The following is a 7615-nucleotide window of genomic DNA, read 5'->3' as shown; positions in this document are numbered from 1 at the left end:
TACCATTCCCATTAAACTTCTCTAGTAATCATGTTGGTGTAGATGTGTACAGTGGGTGCACACTCTTTGTTGAAACTATGCCCAGATTCTACATCTCTGAGATCATTAGTTTTCATTTGCTCTGGCTTTGTGCTGTATTCTTGCATTTATTAAACAGAGCATATACATCATATCTCTTAAATGTCAATTTCCACAGAGGAAATTATGTGCAAAACCTGAGCCAGTGAGGTTAAAATGTTTATGCGCTAAAATTTTCTTGGATGCTAAAACGGTGTGTGCATATTATTTTGTGGATTTGAGTTTGTGTCCTTGAAAATTTTTAGTTAGCATGAATTTTTTTGCCTTTCTGACCTGGGTTCATACTTCCCATTCATATGGAAGTAAAATATAGGGGGCCATGGTTCACTCTTAAAGTAAGTTACAATGACTTGCATCAATTGAAAAGTTAAGCTCTTATTGCTGTTTCACATCATCTAGTAAATTAACCTATCAGTCTCTTACTGTAAATGACCTTATCACTTCATGTTGAGGACAAAGTGTGTCATAGCAAGATTAATTATAAGTCACAATGACCTCCAATAATGTACATAAATTGAAGCATATCACTGGAAGTTGATTTTCAGTACATGTACTGTGAGATCCATTGTATGAACTTAAATTTTATTCAGCAAGTACCAGGTTTACAGAAATGATATTTAAAAGTGTGGGTGTCCTGGAAGTGTAGTAGTAAGCTCCTGAATTTTCAGCTATGCTATCCAATTTTGGGATGGCTTGTAATTCCCTGAGCAACCATACTCACCAAAACAATGAGTTAAAAAAGCAGAATGATTATGAGGCCCTAGACTAAGTAGGGAGTACAGATATAAAAGTCATCAGTAACTGTTGGGTGTTTGATGGTCCCATTAGTCTCATTGCTTTGGGGGTCTACATACAATAAGTATTTGATTATAAATATTGGGGTGGTGGGATATTGATTTTTGTGCACACTCTATTCCTGTTTGGGGAAAGGAAAAGGGTTTTACATCACAGTTAATATATGGTATTAAGCTTATCAAACTTTATGCATGCTCCTCTGATGCTGGTACAGATATGTATACCATGCTGTATTCATAATAAGAGTATGCCTGGTTTGGGTATAAACCAGTCTCATTTGAACATCTCTTGTGTTCTCATATTTCAAATTGGTGTCAACAAGCCCAGCTGGTGCTTATGTGCATGCATACTATATCAAATCTGCCACGAAACTACATGCCAGGTAATTTGGCATCATTGGGGCACTTCTTAGAGGACAGTTTTCTTTTGCTATGGGTTTGTGCTGTTATTAAACAGAGCATACTAGTATCCGGAGCATATTTCCGAATTGCCAGTTTACATTGTGGAAATTGTGTAAACTATGAAGGATTTGAAGCCTGAGTCAGTGAGATGACATGTTTATGCACTGAGATTTTCTTGGATGCTGAAATGGTGTGTGCTTATTGTTTATATGGAATTTATGTGTTCTTGAAAATTTTTTTTTGGCATGAGTATGTTGCCTTCCTGACATGGGTTCAAAACTCCTTATTCATACCATATCAAACCTGAAGATATAGCAGACCCCTAAAGTAGGTCACAATGACTTACTTCTTTCTAGAATTGGCTCTTATTACTGTTTACTTTCCCATGCTGAATTATATATCTTTTTCACTGTAAGACTTGGATATTGGACCCTGTCTTGAGAAGAATCTTTGGGATAGTGTGTATAACTACCTAATTGTAGGTCACAATGACCTGGTTATTATGCCATGAGACACTATTATAGCAAGGCCTTCTTGATATTTGACAGTTGATGCAATGGAGGACATTAGGATTTTTGTTGCATTCATTGAATCAGTTACGCAATGACCTACTGCACTTTAGAATATGCTTACCTATGAATAATGTTTAATTTGTTCGTATTACTTGTGCAGTGATCTACAGACTTATTCTTAGGATAATTGAATTATGAATTATTTGATGTTGATGATAGTGTACGTAACACGACCAAATTGTGAGAGGATGTGGAGTACAACGTAACACAGCATCATCTTTTTGGAGAGTGCATGGGCTTAGGCTTCCTGCCACATTAAGGAACACGTTATACTTTAATCAACATTTGTACATGCCTTTAAAAAAGTCAAGTAATTGCATGTCAAGCATTTGTTGTGTGCATCTGTTGCACTTCATTGAGGGCAGGGGTCTTGTATTGGGGAAGCTAGGGATTTACATTACAGTATTTCTATGAATAAGTGTTAAGTATTGTATCTACCTTTAAAACTATAAGCCATGATTAAGCATCTTGGAGGACAGTTAGGTAGTTGTCATTTGCTATGGGTTTATGCTGTATATTCTGGTGTTTATTAACAGAGCATACTAGTATCTCTCAAATTTCTTAGTTGCCAGTGTCCACTGTGACAATTATGTAAACTATTAAGGACTAGAAACCTGGGCCAGTGAGGTGACATGTTTATGCACTGCGATTTTCTTGGATGCTGAAACGGTGTGTGCTTATTGTTTTTATGGAATTGATGCGTTCTTGGAAATTTTTAGTTAGCATGAATATGTTGCCTTTCTGACATAGGTTCAGACTCCTTATTTATACCATATCAAACTTGAAGTTATAGCATACCCCTAAAGTAGGTCACAATGACTTACTTCTTCCTAGAATTGGCTCTTATTGCTGTTTTTCTATTTGGAAATATATTATTTCCACTGAAGACCATGTCTCTTGAAGAATCTTGAGGATAGCATTTACAAATAGAAACATACAGAAAGCATTAAATAATACCTATTTGTAGGTCACAATGACCTATTTATTATGACATCAGATATTGATTATTATAGCAAGGTCTTTTTGATCTTTTACAGTTGATGCTTTTGAGGACATTGGACTTTTTTTCAGTTGTTGCATTTAACATCAAATGGGTAACATAATGACCTACCACACTTTAGAATATGCTTACCTTAATGAATAATGTTTAATTTGTTCATACTGTGCAGTGTTTGTTTGTATGTTGTTTAACGTCCCTCTCAAGAATTTTCACTCATATGGAGACGCCACCACTTGCCGGTGGAGAGCTGCAAATTTTGTCCTATACTAGGCACTTACAGCCATTGAGCAGTTAGGGATCTTTTTCGTGCCAGCACCCACTGCGACACGGGACCTCGGTTTATACGGTCTCATCCTAAGGACCGGTCTCCATGTTCCACAGTGGGATTCAAAACCCGCGACGCAAGGATCAACTCTAGAGCAGACGCTCTAACCACTGTGCCACGCGGGCGACTACTGTGCAGTGATTTACACACTAATTCCTAAGATAATTGATTTATAAATCATTTGATGTTGAAGTAGGTGGGTCTAAATGTAATTATAGGTCACTGTGACCTTCAGGACCACAGGTATTTTTTCCATGCAGAATCAAGTTTGTTCAGTCAACGGGTAGAAGACTATGCAGATTTCTTGAATTGCCTTTGTATATCCTGCATAACAGTTTAGATTAAAGTATGCTGGGATAAATTTTCTTGGAAAATTTGAAACTACATTTATCAAGACCATTATAATTTGCTTAGCAAGTATCAAGTAAACAAAAACTATATTTTAAGTAATGGATGTGTTTACAGTGTATAGTGGTTAGTTGCACTCCCTTAAATCTCACCAGTGCTACCCAATATGGAGGGAGGGTTGTTAGAGGATGTGGGATACAACACCACATCGTCATTTTGGAGGGTGGACTTTGGCTTCCTTTCACACTGAAACACACTTATCATACTTTAAATCAACATCTGTGCCATTGAAAAAGTCAGATAACTACATGTTCAGCATTTTGTTGTATGCATTTGATCCACTACATTGAGAGGGGATTGGGGTGGAAGCTAAGGAAGGGTTAATATTACAGTATTTCTATTTGCAAATACCACTTCATATCCCAATAATGAAAGTGTGCCTGGTGTGATGGTACCTAGAATCTCATTTGATGTTGAATTTGAATATCTCTATAGTTCACATATTTCCTGTCAATGTGATAAGTGGATGCTTATAAGCACAATAGTCCTATTTTGAATCTGTGTTGAAAGTACGTACATGTATGCCCAGTAGGGTTTAACTTCTTGTAGAACATTTAGTATAATCAATTTTTCATTTCCTCTAGCTGTATTCTGCTGTTTAAAATGTATTTAACAGGCATTTCTATATTGCCATTTTCCACTGGGGAGATAATTTGTGCAATTAAGGATAAAAAAACTAAATGTTCATGTGAGATACCCTTGGATCTTATGATTAAGTCTAATATATCAGCCTTTGTGAAATTTACTTTGGCTTTACTAAAAATTCATTTACCACACAGTACCGTACTCTTGTTAATTCATAATTGAGAGTAATGTTAAAGAAGTTTTCCACTATGTTTATCTTAAACTTCATAAATTTTCATTACTATTATACATGTATTTTGAAACCCCAATCTCTTATCAGATGATGAATCTAGAAATTAAGGGACTATTTTGCCCCTTATTTAAGTCAAAATGACCTCATTTTAATATTGGCTTACCTTCTGTTTGCTCCCTCTCTTTTATTCCTTTCATTTACACTAATGTTGTCACATGAAGGATTGATTGTTACAGACTATTTGAAGGTCAAGGTGACCTCAAGGATATATATCTGCATGTGTGTCTCATGAAGGTGGACATTGTATTATATAATGTCTTACTGCTTTTGGACTACAGTCCATGTGTACAGCATCTTATTGCTGAAGGGTAAGGGTTTGGGTTGTGTAGTGATAAGCACACTTTATATTTAATAATGCTGACTTCTAAAGATTTGATTTCCGGGTGGAATTTGTGAAAGGTCATAATTTTTAAGTGAGTGATTGTGTGGGTGTGTATTAATTCATTTAATTGGGATATTTATTGCATGTTTTGAAATTTATTTTGATTCATTTCAGATATGACAACTGTATTATTTAATGTTAGATTGTTAATGTTTATTCCTAGGCATTACACAATATAGATTATAAAAGAGCTAGCATTTTCTTCTTTTTTTTATGTTTATTTATTTTTTTTAATCATATTTAGAATATTTTTGTCAGTTTCTGTGCCTGATCAGGAGTGCCTTGAGTGTTCTTTTTATGGAGGGATTCTTAACTAAATGAAATATTCAATGTATATTTGCTTATATGTCTTGCACATAAGGATGTAAGGGCTTTAAAATATTCATAATTTTCTTTACTTCTCATAATTGTTTAACTTTGAACAGAAATAGTATTCTAGCAGGGACTATATTATTTTTCGTGAAGCATATGAATTAAAATATCTTTTTTCTGCTTCTTTAAATAACTACAGAACAATGAATTTAGTTAAAAATTTTAAACAATAAAAGACTAAAAGACATTTTCTGAAGTGGCTGAAATAAATAACTATGGACTGAAGTTTTAAAATATATCAAAAAAGATTTTCTAAACAAACTACATTCTTGTTCGCTTTTGAAAGTTTACAATGAATCTAAGAACTGAGTGAGATATGAGCTAAATACATGTAAGTCAGTGATTTTTCTCTCTTACTTCAGAGTCAAAACTTTTTATGGTTGTAACACTTTGTATCTTTATATGACTTCACCATATGTGAAAATAAAAAAAATATAGGAAACATATAAAAATAACTAATATTCCTTAAAATTTCAAGAAAAATAGAGGGAATTTGGATTGGCAGATATCTATTTTAGTTAAATTATGTTTGATAATTTGGTAGTGTCTTCTGATAACCCCTATTTGATATGGTCTTTTTATGCAAAAAGAAAAAAACAATCTTTTGAAGTAGAAATATAAGCATCGCGGGAATGGCCATAGTATATTTAATTCTTAATGTCAAGGAAAAAGATAATGACCTTAATCTGACCATCCACCTAAAATAAAACAGTCAAATTTAATCCAAGGGATACCAATACTTTGTGATATTGTCTTCTTCAATCAGTGAACATTTTACTGATTTTAAATATGGTAAATATTAGAAGAATTCCTCCTTAATGTATCTTTTTTAGAATAAAGAAATTAGCTGTGGATTGCAATTAATTAATAATCATTTAAATGTAGGACATGTATTTATTAATTGTTTAATGTATAATGTTTGTAAAATATGTGATTTTGTAACTTGGGAATACAAATGTATATATATTTTATATGTCTTAATTTTTTCTCATTTTTCCTTCGGATTACTTATTTGTTCAAAAAACAGTTTGAGCACCAAGTTTTCTAACTCCCCCCCCCCCCCCCCCCCCCTTCTCAAACCTAATGCAATGTCTTAAGGAGTAGATGACCCCTATCAGTTTTGAGGTCACAGTGTCAAAGATCATGGGGTAAATTCTTATGAAAATAGAAATTATTGTCTTTTCAATATTTTGAGAAACTTTACCTTGACATAAATCAAATTTGATACACTGGTACCCTATTGATTTTGAGGTTGTCAGATTAAAGGTCAAGGCTCAAACAAATCTGGACATAGGATGATCTTCCAGCTCAATATAAAATAAGAATCATTTTCTTGACAGACATTAAATTTGTAAACTGGTACTCCCAAAACAGTAAATGACTAGCTCCTATTGACTTTGAGGTCACAAGTTCAAAGGTTAAAGTCAAACTTCTCGGGATATAGGAAGACTATATTGAAAACCTTTCCTTGACAGACATCGAACTTTGACCCCTATTGGTGTCAAATTTGACATTTTAAATACTACATGGGGTGTAAATGCTTAAAAACATTTGTCCTGTCTAATTCTCTCATATGCCAGGTTCTTTTGAAGTTTGAGGGTTCCATAAATAAAAAATTGCTCCCATGTATTCAATTTAGGTCTTCAAGAATGATAATCAACCATTCATGTCATAATTTTTGCAATTGCCATGGACTTAGTTTTGGCACTAAAGATGTATTTTTATCTCCTTTTCTGTGTGGCATCAGAACCATTGTGGTAATTTTGTGAATTTATACAAAACATTTAATTGTGTTTTCTCCTTTATACATGTGAATTATGTACTGAACATGATATTAAAGCTAAATGTGTGTGGATGTTACAATGTAAATAATTATGCTATTTGTTGTTTTTAGTGTGCTTCATGTGGTGTTAATGTAATTTGTCTAAGATGTAAGTGATTAGGGGAAAAAATTAGGCTTATTTCCTGTTATTATGAGCAATATATAGACTTATTTTGCATCAATGATTGTAGTCTGGTATGTGCTCAGATGAGGCTGTGTCTGACCCAAAGGGCACCTAATACCATGCTTTAGTGAACATGGTTCACAGATTGCCACATGATGCAGTGTTCAAGCTTACCTCGTATTTGAAATGCACCTATAGATATTTAATCTGGTACTTTGGTGATTTGAATGCTCATTTGACCAACATTTTATGCATTCTTCAATTTACTATAATCAATGATAATGCTTGGGGATATTGTGTACCTAACTTGCATATGTAACATATACATTCATTGTAAGGCGGTTAGTCTAATTCTTGCTTTGAATGTCATCTGTACATGTTATACTTTAATGACTGGTAAAGGACTGTACCTATACAGCTGTTTCTGTATTTATAAGTGATAGATAAACCAAACCTGCA

Source organism: Saccostrea echinata, unplaced genomic scaffold, assembly GCF_033153115.1.
Source record: "Saccostrea echinata isolate AGI-Se365-2 ecotype Australia unplaced genomic scaffold, CSIRO_AGI_Sech_v1 ptg000009l, whole genome shotgun sequence".
NCBI lineage: Eukaryota > Metazoa > Mollusca > Bivalvia > Ostreida > Ostreidae > Saccostrea > Saccostrea echinata.
Note: the sequence above shows the minus strand (reverse complement) of the source record.